The 14,062-nt window shown below is 36.9% G+C and overlaps 1 protein-coding gene across 1 annotated transcript in view; it reads right to left on the bottom strand.

Annotated features, from left to right (window-relative positions):
* C3H9orf85 (chromosome 3 C9orf85 homolog) overlaps positions 1-14,062 on the bottom strand; it is a 56,178-nt gene that overhangs the window by 5,721 nt on the left and 36,395 nt on the right. The window lies entirely within an intron of this gene.

The raw sequence follows: 14,062 nt of genomic DNA, 5'->3' as shown, positions 1-14,062 counted from the left end.
ACAGATGTACAAGTGAATATTATTTACTCTCCCCTAAAAATTAAGGAAATCTTGCCATTTGTGAAAACATCTATGGACCGTAAGGGCATTATGACAAGTGAAGTTAAGTCAGAGAGAGAAAGACAAATACTGTATGACCTTATTTATATGTGGAATCTAAAAATAAAAAAATAAAAACAAACAAACAAACCTAGCTCATGGATACAGAGAGCAGAATGGTGGCTGCCATAGGCAAGAGGTGAAATGTCAGTGAAATAGGTGAAGGGGATAAAAGGGTACAATCTTCCAGTTACTAAATACATAAGTCATGGGAACATAATGTACAGCACAGAGGCTATAGTTAATAATGCTGTATTGCATATTTGAAAGTTACTAGAGAATAAATCTTAAAAGTTCTCATAACAAGAAAGAAAAATTGTTGCAACCATGTATGTTGATGGATGTCAAATGGAAACATTATGATGATCATTTCACAATGTGTACACATATCAATAATTACATTGTATATATGAAACTAATATTAATGTTACATGTCAATTATACCTCAATATAAAAAATGTAAGGCTTCTGTGCATCAAAGGACATTATCAAGAATGTAAAAAGGGAAAACTCCCACCAAGATGGAGGTGTAGGTAGACACACTGTGCCTACTTGCACAACCAAAATAAGGACAACAACAATTTAGAAACAAAATAACCAGAACTGACAGAAAATTGAACTGTATGGAAGTCCAACAACAAAGGAGTTAAAAATAGACACATTCATCCAGACTGGTAGGTGGGGTAGAGCCAGAGGGCCGGGCAGAGAGGGGTCCCAGAACACAAAGCAGTGGCATGGGGCATGCAAGGCACCCCGGGCTCGCAAGATGGCAACGGGCAGGCCCTGGGAGCGCAGGCGGCAGCTGGCAGACCCCAGGTACAGGGTGGCAATGGGCAGACCCAGCTAGGTGGCGATTATGAAGCAAGGCACTGTGCTCAAGGTGGCTGGCTGGCTCACCAGGCAGTCCCACATTTGCACACAGATAAACCAGGCGAAATTGGGGAGTGAGACAGACTGTGTAGCCCAAGGCCCCAGCTTGGGGAAATAAAGCCTCGAAACACCGATTGAAAACACCTGTGGGGGTTGAGGTGGCAAGAGAAACTCCTAGCCTCACAGAAGAGTTTGTTGAAGAGGCCCACAGGGTCCTAGAATGTACAGAAGCCCACCCACACGGGAATCAGCACCAGAAGGACCCAATTTGCTTGTGGGAAGTGGGGGAAGTGACTGAAATCCGGCAGAGAGTGGGGCAAGGAGCCATTGCTCCCTCTTGGACCCCTGCCCCACATATAGCATCACAACCCAATGACTGGGTTGCCCTGCCCTGGTGAACACCTAAGGCTCTCTCACTATGTAACAGGCATGCTGAGACCAAAAAAAAAAAAAAGGCCCAAATGAAAGAACAGATCAAAGCTTCAGAAAAACTACAACTAAGTGACAAAGAAATAGCCAATCTATCAGATGCACAGTTCAAAGCACTGGTGATCAGGATGCTCACAGAATGGGTTGAATTTGGTCGCAAATTAGATGAAAAAATGAAGGCAAATGTACAGGGAACCAATAGTGATGGGAAGGAAACTGGAACTCAAATCAATGGGGTGGACCAGAAGGAAGCAAGAAACAACCAAACAGAAAAGAATGAAGAAACAAGAATTCAAAAAAAATGAGGACAGGCTTAGGAACCTCCAGGACATCTTTAAACATTCCAACATCCAAATTATAGGGGTACCAGAAGGGGAAAAGGAAGAGCAACAAATGGAAAAGTTATTTAAACAAGTAATAAAGGAGAACTTCCCCAAGCTGGCAAAGGAAAGAGGCTTCCAGGAAGTCCAGGAAGCTCAGAGAGTCCCAAAGAACTTGGACCCAAGGAGGAACACCAAGGCACATCATAATTACATTAGCCAAGATAAAAATGAAGGAGGGAATCCTAGAAGCAGCAAGAGATAAGGAGACAGTCACCTACAAAGGAGTTCCCATCAGACTGTCAGCTGATTTTTCAAAAGAGACCTTACAGGCAAGAAGGGCCTGGGAAGAAGTATTCTTAGTCAAGAAAGGCAAGGACCTACATCCAAGATTGCTCTATCCAGCAAAGCTTTCATTTAGAATGGAAGGGCAGATAAAGTGCTTCTCAGATAAGGTCAAGTTAAAGGAGTTCATCATCACCAAGCCCTTATTTTATGAAATGTTAAAGGGACTTATCTAAGAAAAAGAAGATAAAAAACTTGTATAGTAAAGCGACAGCAAACTCACAATGATTAACAACCACACCTAAAAAAAAAACAAAAAAACAAACCCTAAGCAAACAAAGAGAACAGGAACAGAACCACAAAAATGAATATCACATGGAGGGTTATCAACAGGGGAGTGGGAGGAAGAGAGAGGGGAAAAGGTACAGAGAATAAGTAGCATAGATGGTAGGTAGAAAATACACAGGGGGAGGGCGAGAATAGTATGGGAAATGTAGAAGCTAAAGAACTTATGACACATGGACATGAACTAAAGAGCGGGGGTGTGGGTGGGAGAGGGTGTACAGGGTGGAGGGGAATGAAGGGGGGCATAATGGGACAACTGTAATAGCATAATCAATAAAATATATTTTTAAAAAATGTAAAAAGAATACCCCAGTGAATGGGTATAAACATTTGTAAATCATATCTGATAAGGGACTTGTATCTAGAATATATAAAGAACTCATAACTCAGTAATAAAGACAAATAACTCAATTAAAAATAAACAAAACAGCCCTGTCTGCTGTAGCTCAGTGGATTGAGCGTTGGCCCACAAAATGAAAGATCACTTGTTCTATTCCATCAGGGCACATGCCCAGGTTGTAGGCTGGGACCCCAGTTGGGAGCATGCAAGAGGCTACCAACTGATGTTTCTTTCCCTCTCTTTCTTTCTTCCATCCTTCCCTTTCTCTAAAAATAAATAAATAAAATCTTTAAAATAAATAAATAAAACACCTGAATAGACATTTCCCAAAAAAGACACATAAATGGCCAATACATACATGAAAAGATGTTCAACATCAATAGCCATCAGGGAAATGCAAATCAAAGTCACAATGAGATACCACCTCACACCCACTAGGATGACTATTAACAAAAAGATGGGCAATAACAAGTGTTGGTAAGGATGTGGAACTGGAATCCCTGTACTGGTGGGAAGCAAAAGGTATGGTCACTTTTTAAAATAATGCTTCTTCCATTTTTTTAAAAAAGGTTTTATTCATTTATTTTTTAGAGGGAGGGAAAAGGAGAGAGAAAGAGGAGAAACATTGCTGTGCCAGAAAAGCATCCAACAGTTGACTCTCCCATGCCCCCAGCAAGGGACCTGGCCTGCACCCAAGCATGCACCCTGACCGGAATTGAACTGGCAGCTTTTCTGTTTGCAGAATGATACCCACCCCACTAAGCCACACCAGTCAGGGCGGTATATACTTTTGAAAATAGTTTGACAGTTCCTCAAAAGGCTAAATATAGAGTTACCAAATAATCAGGAACCCCACTTTTAAAATATATCTAAGAGAACTGAAAATGTAATATATGTACACAAACACTTGTACATGAAATGTTCACAACAGCATTATTTAGAATAGCCAAAAAAGTGGAAACAATCCAAATGCCCATCAGTTGATGAATGGATAAATAAGATGTATAGCTATAAAAGACATTATTATTTAGTGACAAAAAACAAATTAAGTATAGATACATGTTACAGTGTGCTTGAAAAAATTATTCTGAAATAAGCTAGTCACAAAGAATATCTATTATATGATACTGTTTATATAAAATATCAAAAATCAGTAAATCTACAGAGACAAAAAGCAAGGGGTGGGGAGATGTTTGGAGGAAAATGGAGACCGATGGCTACAACAAATATGGGTTTCTTTCTGAAATAATGAAAAGTTTTAACACTCGATTATTGGGACTGCTACACAGCTCTGTACTGCCCTAACCAGCCACTGAATCGTGCGCTTCAGACAGATGATCTGTGTAGCATGTGAATTAACTCTTAATCAAACTTTTAGAAAAGTCAAATGGAAATGTTAGGAATAAGAAAAACAAAGTGAAAGATAAAAAATACAAAAAATCTACTTTAAATATAAGTAAAGTAAAACAAGAAAAAAAAACAGGCAAACACTAATTAAAAGAAATTAAATTAACATGACAATAAAGGATCGATTTCCCCAAACCATACAATAATCCTGAACATTTATGCACCAAAAATAGTGTTAAAATAAATGAGGGAAAATTATTGAAATAAAAATAGAAATACACATATCCACAACTACAATTAGGGACTTCAATACTTCTCTCTCTGTAATGAAAGGGACAAACAGACCAAAAAAAAAAAAATCAGTAAAGATATAGAACACAACACCTGCTTGATAGAAAACTATCAACTAATTGACATTTATAGAACCCTCCACCCAAGAATAGCAATATACTATTTTCAAGTATACATAAAACATTCTTTAAGATAGGCCATATCTGAGCCACAAAACCAACCTCAATAAATTAAAGAAAAAAAACCTGTAAAGTTATATGACTTATATTCTCTTACTGCAATGAAATTAACTAGAAAGCAGTAACAGAAAAATATATGGAAAATGCCTAAATATCTAAAAATTAAAGAGAATACTTCTAAAGAGTCTACAGGTCAAAGAAGTCACAGAGAAATTAGAAAATATTTTGATTGAATGACAATGAAAACATATCATCAACATTTGCAAAATAGAGCTAAAAATGTTCTTGGGAAATATATAATTATATGTTTACATTAAACAGGAAAAACTTTCTAAACTTTCACCTTAAGAAAGTAGAAAAAGATGAATAAATTAAACTCAAAGCAAATAAAAATAAAGAAATATTGATATGAACTGAAATCAATGAAATTGAAAATGCAGAAATAGAGAAAATCAGAAACACCCAAACCAGGCTCTTTTGAAAAGATTAATATAACTCATAAACACATAATCAGACTGATCAGGGCAAAAAAAGAGGACACAAATTACCAATATCAGGAATTGAAGAGGGGACACCACTACACATCTAACAAATATTAAAAGACTAATAATAAAATTTTACTAACAACTCTACATCCATGTATCCAACAACATCATTGAAATAGACAAAATCTCTAAGGTACTTTATCAAATTTGATTAAGAAAGAATTAAGGTTTCCTCTATCCATTAAAGGAAAATTTAATCATAGTTAAAAACTCCCCAACAAATCAAACTCCAGGCCCAAATGTTTTCACTGATATATGCTACCAAACATTTAAGAAATATCAATAACACTAATTTTATACAAACACTCCCAAAAAACAAAATAGGAATAATTCCCAACTCATCTGATGAGGCCCTAATATCAAGACAAAACAAAGACAAAATTATAGACTAGAATTTCTAATAACTATAGATGTAAATACCTATGACCAATCAAATCTGTCAATATAGTACAAGAATACATATCATGACCTATTAGTTTATCCAAAAGCCTGCAAGACTAATTCAGTATTAACATAAATAAATGTAATTGAACAAATCAATGTTCTAAAGAAGAAAAACCAAATGACAATCTCAATAGACGCAGAAAAATGACTTGACAATATCCATTCATAATAAAAAGCCTCAGCAAACTATAAATAAAGAAAACTTTGGTTCTGGCTGGTGTGGTTCAGTGAGTTGAATGCCAGCCCGAGAACCCAGAGGTCACTCTTTTGATTCCTGGTCAGGGCTCCTGGCCGGGGCACATGCCTGGGCTGCTGCCCCGTCCCCAGTTTGGGGCATGCAGGAGGCAACCAATTGATGTATCTCTTGCACATTGATGTTTCTGTCCCTTTCTTTCTCTTTCCCTTCCCCTCTCTATAAAAATAAATACATAAAAATCTTTAAAATAAAAGAAAAAGAAAACTTCTTCAACCTGATAAAATGTATCTACAAAGATCCTACAACCAATATACTTAATGATAAAAGACCGAAAATTTTTCCCATAAAATCAGGAACAAGACAAGAGTATCTGCCCTCATCATTCCTAGGCAGCACATAAAGTCAAAAGAAGTAAGTCATACAGATTGGAAAGCAAGAAATAAAACTGTCTTCATGTAGAAAATCCCTAAGTATCTATTTTTAAAAGTATTAGAAATAAAAAGTGAGTTTATTAAAGTCACAATATACAGGGTCAGTCAACAAAAATAAACTATTTTTTTAAAATTAAGATTATATTTATTTATTTATTTTTAGAGAAAGGGGAAAAGAAGGCAAAAGAGAGGGCGAGAAACATCAATGTGTGGTTGGCTCTCACTCGCTCCCCATTGGGGACCTGGCCAGAAACCCAGGCATGTGCCCTGATGGGGAATCACAGGCCAGCACTCAATCCACTGAGCCACACCAGCCCGTCAGGGCTAAACTGTATTTCTATGTCGTAGCAATGACCAGTGATTTTCTGTAAAACTTGACATGCTGAGTCTAAAAGTTATGAGAAAAAAAAAAAAAGAAATTATAACAGCCAAAACAATTTTCAAAAAGAAAAACAAGGCTGGAAATTCTCCTGCCTAGATTTAATCAGGGTAGTGGGGTATTGGTGAAAGGATAGACATACAGATCAATGACACAGAATGGAACCCCAAAATAAACCCCTACGTATGTCAATTGATTTCCAACACAGTAGAAAGAGAATTCAATGAAGAAACGATAGTTTGTTTTCTTTTCTTCAACAAATGGTGCACAAGCAATTAGGGAGCCACAGAATTAACAGGAAATGAGTCATACCCAAATATAAAAGCAGAAAATATTTGCAAAACACATATCTGATAAGACTTATATACCCAGAATATAAAAAACTTTCAAAAGTCAGTAACAAGTAAACAAAACAACTCAATAAAAACATGAACTAAAGATATGAATAGAACTTCCTCAAAGAAGAAACAGGGATAAAAAATGAGCACATGAAAATATGCTTAGCATTACTGGTCATCAGAGGCATGCAAATTTAAATCACAATGAGATATAATTTATAATTTATTGCTAAATTACCTGGAACTCTCATAAACTGCTGGTGAGAATATAAATGGTACGCCACTCTGGAAATAAATTCGACGGTTTCTTATAAACGTACCCTTAACATACAACCCAGCAATCTCACGGAAAACATATGTTCACACAAAATGTGTCAAAAATGTTATTGGGAATCTAATTCATAATCAGTAAAAACTAGTGACCTTGTGGCACTATGGCAGGACGTCTGACTCCATGGTCACTAAGCCAAAAATTAGCCAACCCTAAATGTACATTAACTGGTGAATGGATGAACAATCAGTAGTCCAATCTGTGGAAAAACAAGTTTGGATTAGGAAAATTTTCAGTGGTTTTTTTGCTTTAATTTTTTAAACTTTTAAAACAATGTTAAAGAAAGTCTATCTTGGTTAGGTTTATCTGAGGCTTCATGAAAATTAGAATGTTTTCATTTCTACATATACGTTGTTTCACACCAGGGACTCCTGAGGCAGATCAATCTTTAGGTATTCAAAATGCTAATTCAGGGATAAAACTACTTACAGAATTGTCAATGTCAAAATTTACATGTAAAATAGGCTTTAAAAATGGGACCTCCGGTTTTGGAATCTGAAGTCAAAAGACCTCAGATTATACATTCTCTGACACAACTCTTCAGAACACTAAACACTGGCTCAGACACCTGCAGAGCTTATTAAAATGCAGATTAATGGCTACGCCCATTATTTACATAATCAGAATCTTGGGGATGGGTCCCAAGAATGTGCCGGTTAAACAAACTCTTCGAGACATTCTTATGCACACTTGCATGTAAAAACCCTTGACCAGATCAAAGCAATACTTCCTTGACAGGGGGCTTTCCAGTGTTCCCACTGCCGGTTGGGATTGTAACAGCTGGCTTGGAGAAGGAATTCTATTGCTGAAAGAGATTATTCTCTTTTCAAATTTAAATTCCTTCTGGAAACCAGTTAGGGTGTATTAGACTAGTACCTCTGTGAATTTAAATACCTTTTTTTTTTTTTTAAGGAGACAACACACTTTTTTTTTGAATGATGTATTTCTTCTTTATAAATGTAAGATATGTTTGTAAAAATGTAAACTACATCAATTTTTAGATGTTTTTAACCTTCAATTCGAGTTTCTCTGCCACAGAAGTAGCACCTTTGTGTCTTCTCTTTCAAGCTCTCAATCCCTGCTTTACATCCTCCCTGGGCAAAGAGTGAGATAAGGTCTGAAAGTAATTGAGTTTCTGGATTTTTTTTTTAAACACATAAAATCTTGACCTTAAGCATAAAATGGTTTAGATATTATTTAATGATAAGAGATATGCATTCCAAGTTATCATAAAACTTGTGAAATACACTAAAACATCTTTAAAATAACTGGAAATCGTTTATCACTCCTGAGTATTTTTTCTTACAAAGTGCATAGTAAGGAAAAACTTCAAAGTCACCTAAATGTAAATTTTCCCTTGAAAATGGCTATATTTTGAAAATTTTGTGAGTACACCGCTAAGAGAACTTCAAATGTTAAAGTAATGATGGTTTTCCTTCTTTCATTTCTCCACAGAATATAAATTCCTAGGAATAACCAAATAATCTTGACCATCCACATACCACAACTAATTAAAATCAGTGCAAGCTGTGGTCAAATACAAACCATGTTCACTAACAAAGAAGAACAGTAATATACTTTTAAAAAATAAAAGATATTTACCTCTTTACAAAACACAAAAGAAAACATAATTAAATATTAAACACTTTTCACTCTATATTTAAGGATGAAAATCGGAGATAAAATTTGAAGTTTTCAATGGACCTCTGTAAGTACTAGAAAATATTATTTTGCCCTGGCTGGTGTAGCTCCGTGGATTGAGTGCGGGCTGCGACCCAAAAGTGCAGCAGGTTTGATTCCCAGCCAGGGCACATGCCTGGGTTGCAGGCCACGGCCCCCAGCAACTGCACATTGATATCTCTCTCTCTCTCTCTCTCTCTCTCTCTCCTCTCTCTCCTCTCTCTCTCTCCTCTCTCTCTCTCTCTCTCTCTCTCTCTCTCTCCTCTCTCTCTCTCTCTCTCTCTCTCTCTCTCTCTCCCCCCCTCCCTTCCCTCTCTAATACATAAATAAATATTTAAAAAATTAAAAAAATATTATTTTGAAAATGGCACTGATTTAGGAAACAGGGAACCAGATTCTAGCCTAGTTCTGACATGCCCCTGCTACGCAACCTTTGAAGCCACTTTAACTCCTTTGAGTCCCATTCTTATAACAGATACTAAAAGTGCTGGCCCATTAGGCGTGAACAAAGATAGTGGCACTTCCACAAAGTTAAAAAGCAAAAATAAAAAATCCTTATACCTTTTAATGACAAGATTGTGATATTTACACAATTTGTCATATGGTATAATAAAACATATCAACATCTGGAAGGTCTGTATAACTTAGTGAACTAATATTTTCCAAATGAGCAAATGCATTATGTTACAAAATCATCCATAAGAGAAAGATCTATTCAAAGCACAAGACAGCAATTTAGTTTAACAGCATCTAGTGTTCACCGATGTATTTCAGATGCTACATTGTAGGAAATTGTCATTTGTTGCGATTTGGCATAGTATCAAGGATCAATCACTACAATGATCAGGAAAAGGCTATTAAAGTTTACTTTGTTTTTCCTTTTGAAACCGAGGGTCCTTTTGACAATGATTAAATTCACCTTTAAGTCTTAGTTCTAGAAATCATCTCTCTCTCCCTCTCCCTCTCCCTTAGAGATCTAGCCTTGATCCCCATCAACAGCAACACCCCAGGCTGCAGGAGAGAACAGCTAGACCTGAGTAATGATCACAAGGTCAGGACCTCTAAGGGTAACACCTTGGCCTAAATTTTGTGTCAGCTCCTGAGCCCCAAGGAGGACTGACCCCCTGGCTACTTTACCTGAAGCCAGATAGAAAGACACTGGGACAGACCTCAGATCTGTCCTAAAGACCTGAAGAAGTGATGCATTACCCTCATCTCATCTCCAACCAATTAGTTCCCAGCTCAAACCAAACCCCTAACCTGGGGTGTCCAGTGATTTTGCCCCATATAATCTGTAACCTACCTGCCACTGGGCAGTTCGGGGTTTTGAGTGTTAGCTTCCCATTCTCCTAGGTGGTACAATTTATCAATAAAATAACCAATATTTCTCCACTGCAATTCTCAGTGTTTACTGTTTGGCTCTGCTAGCACTGGGTGAACAAATTTTTTCTGTTCTGTAAAGCTACTACTAGGAAGGCATTAAGGAGATTTGTAAAAGTGTAAAACAATGCCACTTGTCTCACTAATATTTTTGGTTCAAAACTTACTTATCATAAAAAGTTACTAATATTAACTTTTAACAGGCATGCTATTTATTTACTAAATAATTATTTTTTAAGTGTAAAAGGGTCCTGAGATCAAGAGTTTGAGAACCAGTGATATACACAATCAATACCAGTGAGGAAAAGAAATTATATTTCTAGGCCTTACTAGAAGTAAGAGGCTTGTTTTACTCTACCACAACTTCTCTGGCACTGCTTTCATTTCCTGGTCCTATTATTATACTTTAACCTTTTATCATAATGAAGCTCCACTTGTAATAGTCTCACATACGTGATGACTAAGTGCTTTTGTAAACAGTGAGCTGTGCTACTCCACCTTTGGTGTGCAAATAATAGAAACTTAACATTGACAGAATTCTATAACACATTTCCTCCAGTGGCTCTAAGTAATCTGTGCTAACATAGAAAGGTTCTGAAAATATACTAAGGAATTACATCATATGCTACTTAGCAAATGCTTTCAAGAAAACAATGTCCCCAAATTCCAAGAATTTTGAGAAGTTACTATTCACTTTCCTGTGTCCCTAAATGATGTGTTTGAAAAGTAAGTGGAAAGATCAGACCAAGTCTTTCAGTTGCAGTAGTCAATTTGATTAGGATAGTTCTTTTTTTACAGTTTTGTTAATTTTTAAAGTACATATTTTTAATTTTTATTTTTATTTATTGATTTTGAGAGAGAGAGAAACATCAGTTTGTTGTTCCACTTATTTATGTTTATTGGTTGCTTCTTGTACGTGCCTGACTGGAGATCAAACCAGCAACCTTAGAGTATTGGGGATGATGATCTAACCAACTGAGCTACCTGGCCAAGGCTAGAACAATTCGTAAGAATACAAAATAATTCACCTTTGATAAAGAGTAGTTTAAAAAAAGAGTGAAGATCAAAATCATTACACTTCAGGGTAGGCGATTTTAAATCAAAGCTTGCTGTACAATCAATATTAATGTCAAAAAAGTAGGCTTCATTCATAGGTGAGCAGTGACAAGAGTAATGACGGCTCCACTTTCACCTTTAAGTAGTATATTCAAAGCCCAAAAAAGTCTCCTTTTTGAAAGACAGCACTGATTAATGTTCCTGGATCAAGATTATGTAACAAGAGGAAAGAAAAACTAAGAAGAGCAAATGAATGAACAAATGACAATTTATGTGGAATTCCCCCAAAGACATACAGAGACAGCTCGAGATCATTTGCATTGTCTATTAAAGAAAACAGAGGAAACTTGATCATTTTCCCCTCCATTCTCTGGTGCCTTCCTCAGTGTTTTGAGTAAACATTGTTTATAGCAAGCACTCTTCTGTCTTTAATTTATAAATTTTCTAAATCTATCTCTCCTGCTTTTCTTTTATTACTCCTGTACCGTGTGCCCTAAAAACAAGTAATGAATGCCAACTGATGGACAAAGAACCCAGTGCCAAAGAATGAGTGCAAGGTGTTGCCATGAGTATGATCTCAAGCTGGCGAACACCTCCAGTGCTCTCTGTGCATTAATTTGCTGCTTCGAAAAATGACTGCAGTGGTACTCTTTATTAAGCAGAATTTTATGAGTACAGTACTTCTTTCCTTCAAAAGTTAATAGGTTAACAAATGCTGGCAAGGATGTGGAGACACTGGAATCCCATGCACTGTGGGAGGGATGTACAATGGTGCATTCATTACAGAAAATGTATAGAGTCCTTAAATACTTAAACGCAGAACTACTGCAACTCAAATGTCCATCAACAAATGAATGGATAAACAAAATGTGGCACACACACACACACTGAAATACTATTCATCCTAAAAAAGGAAGGGAATGCTGTCACATGCTACAATGTAGATGAGCCTTGAAGACACTATGCTTAGTGAAATTAACCAGTCACAAAAAGACAACTACTGCATGATTTCACTTATATGAGATATTTAAAGTTGTGAAATTCATAGCAACAGCAAGTACAATGGTGGTTATCACAAGCTGGCAGGCGTGAAGAGGAAGTTGTTGTTGAATGCCCATGCAGTTTCAAACCTGCAAGGTGACAAGAAGTCCTGCAGATCTGCTGCACAACAGTGTGAGTTCACGTAACATGAATGAACATTATATACACTTAAAATGGTCAAGATGGTAAGTTTTATGCATTTTTTACTACCACCAGAAAAAACAGACAGATAGATACATAGATGGATAGATAGGGAATTTCAAAGAGAACAGGCAGGGCTGAGGTATAAAAGGTTATCTTGAAGGTCTTAGTTGGGCTAATTTGGCTATAAAAAACGACCTTGTAGTAACGAGAGAGCATACTGTTAGAGAGGTAAGCCATGGAGTGGGGCATGACCTGTTTAGCAGCCTCTCATCCCCCTCTATCTCATTTTCTCCCAAATAGCATTATTATTTTTTTTTTCCACAAAGCGTCCCCACCCTCAACTCCTCCACACACTATACTAGACACAGAAAAGCAGAAGTTCATTGGGGACAAAGCTCCCCACCTGCTGCTAAAAACCCAACTCTTCCCCATAGAAACACTTAAAATATTTATGTGTAACAAGCCTTTTTTAAAATATTAACTTATTCAAACTCTAGACCAATGAAGGTTATTTGAGTAGAGATGAGATGGAGAATTTATTTATTTAATGCAATGAAATATGAAGAGGTAAGGCTGCCTGTGGCAGTCAGAGGGAATAAAAACTAAGAAGCAGTCAAGTTAAAAATTATCAGAATAGCTGGATGTGAGGACCAGGTCCTCAGCAGGAGAGGCTTTGTTTAATGAGATGTCATGAAGAGCAGTGTGTTAAGCACGAAGCAGCACCCACGTGTCATGAAAATGGTAGGCTCGCCTTCCCTAGGCAATGCTGGTTCCAAGGCATGTTATTACACCAATTCTTCTTTTCTTCATTTGAACTATTTTTAAGATGAAAGCTACTTTCAATCACATTCTTCTGGAGGCATTTAAGGTCTGGGCTCCCTTTTTCCCATTCAGGAAAGTTCTGTTTTGGCCTGTTGTATTTAATGAACTCCTGGGTAATCTTTTGTTTTATTCAAGAATTCTACAGCTGAACAGTTTGTAAAACACTAACCTAAGATACTGAAAAGACCAAAGTTTTGCCTTCTTGAAGCTGCTTTTTTGGGATACTGATTCTCAATTGTTTATTAAAAAACAAAAGACTCAGAAAGAAACACTGACCCTCCCCCCCTTTCCCGCCCAAGAGACTCAGACAGAAACTTGCTTTGAGAAGGGAGCCTTGGCTTAATCTCCTTAAGAATCTTCACCCTAGCGTCAGTCAGGAAGACTCCAGGCTTGTTAGCTAGATCCCCCCCACCCGCTGTGTCCCATTGTTTCTGAGTTGCCTAGAAAGAATATTCCTGCCCATGTGTTCCCCTCTCCCTCAACTACCTGAAAATCGCCCATTCTCACTCCTAAAATCTAAGCCTCCTCCCATACCCTCCCATTTCTCTTTTGTCCAAAAATGTCTTATATACCCAGTGTTGCTTCACTATCTTTGGAATTTTCACAACTATGTGAATTTCCCATGCACATGTATTAAAAATTTTACTTTTCTCTTGTTAATCTGTCTTTGTTAATTTTACTATTAGCCCAGCCTAGAAAAACACAGAAATTGAGAGCAAAAGTATTTATATTTTTAGCACCCTACAACATACATGACATTTCAATGGCTT

Source organism: Phyllostomus discolor, chromosome 3 (genome assembly GCF_004126475.2).
Source record: "Phyllostomus discolor isolate MPI-MPIP mPhyDis1 chromosome 3, mPhyDis1.pri.v3, whole genome shotgun sequence".
Classification (NCBI taxonomy): Eukaryota; Metazoa; Chordata; class Mammalia; order Chiroptera; family Phyllostomidae; genus Phyllostomus; species Phyllostomus discolor.
Note: the sequence above shows the minus strand (reverse complement) of the source record. Positions and strands in the feature narration are given on the sequence as shown.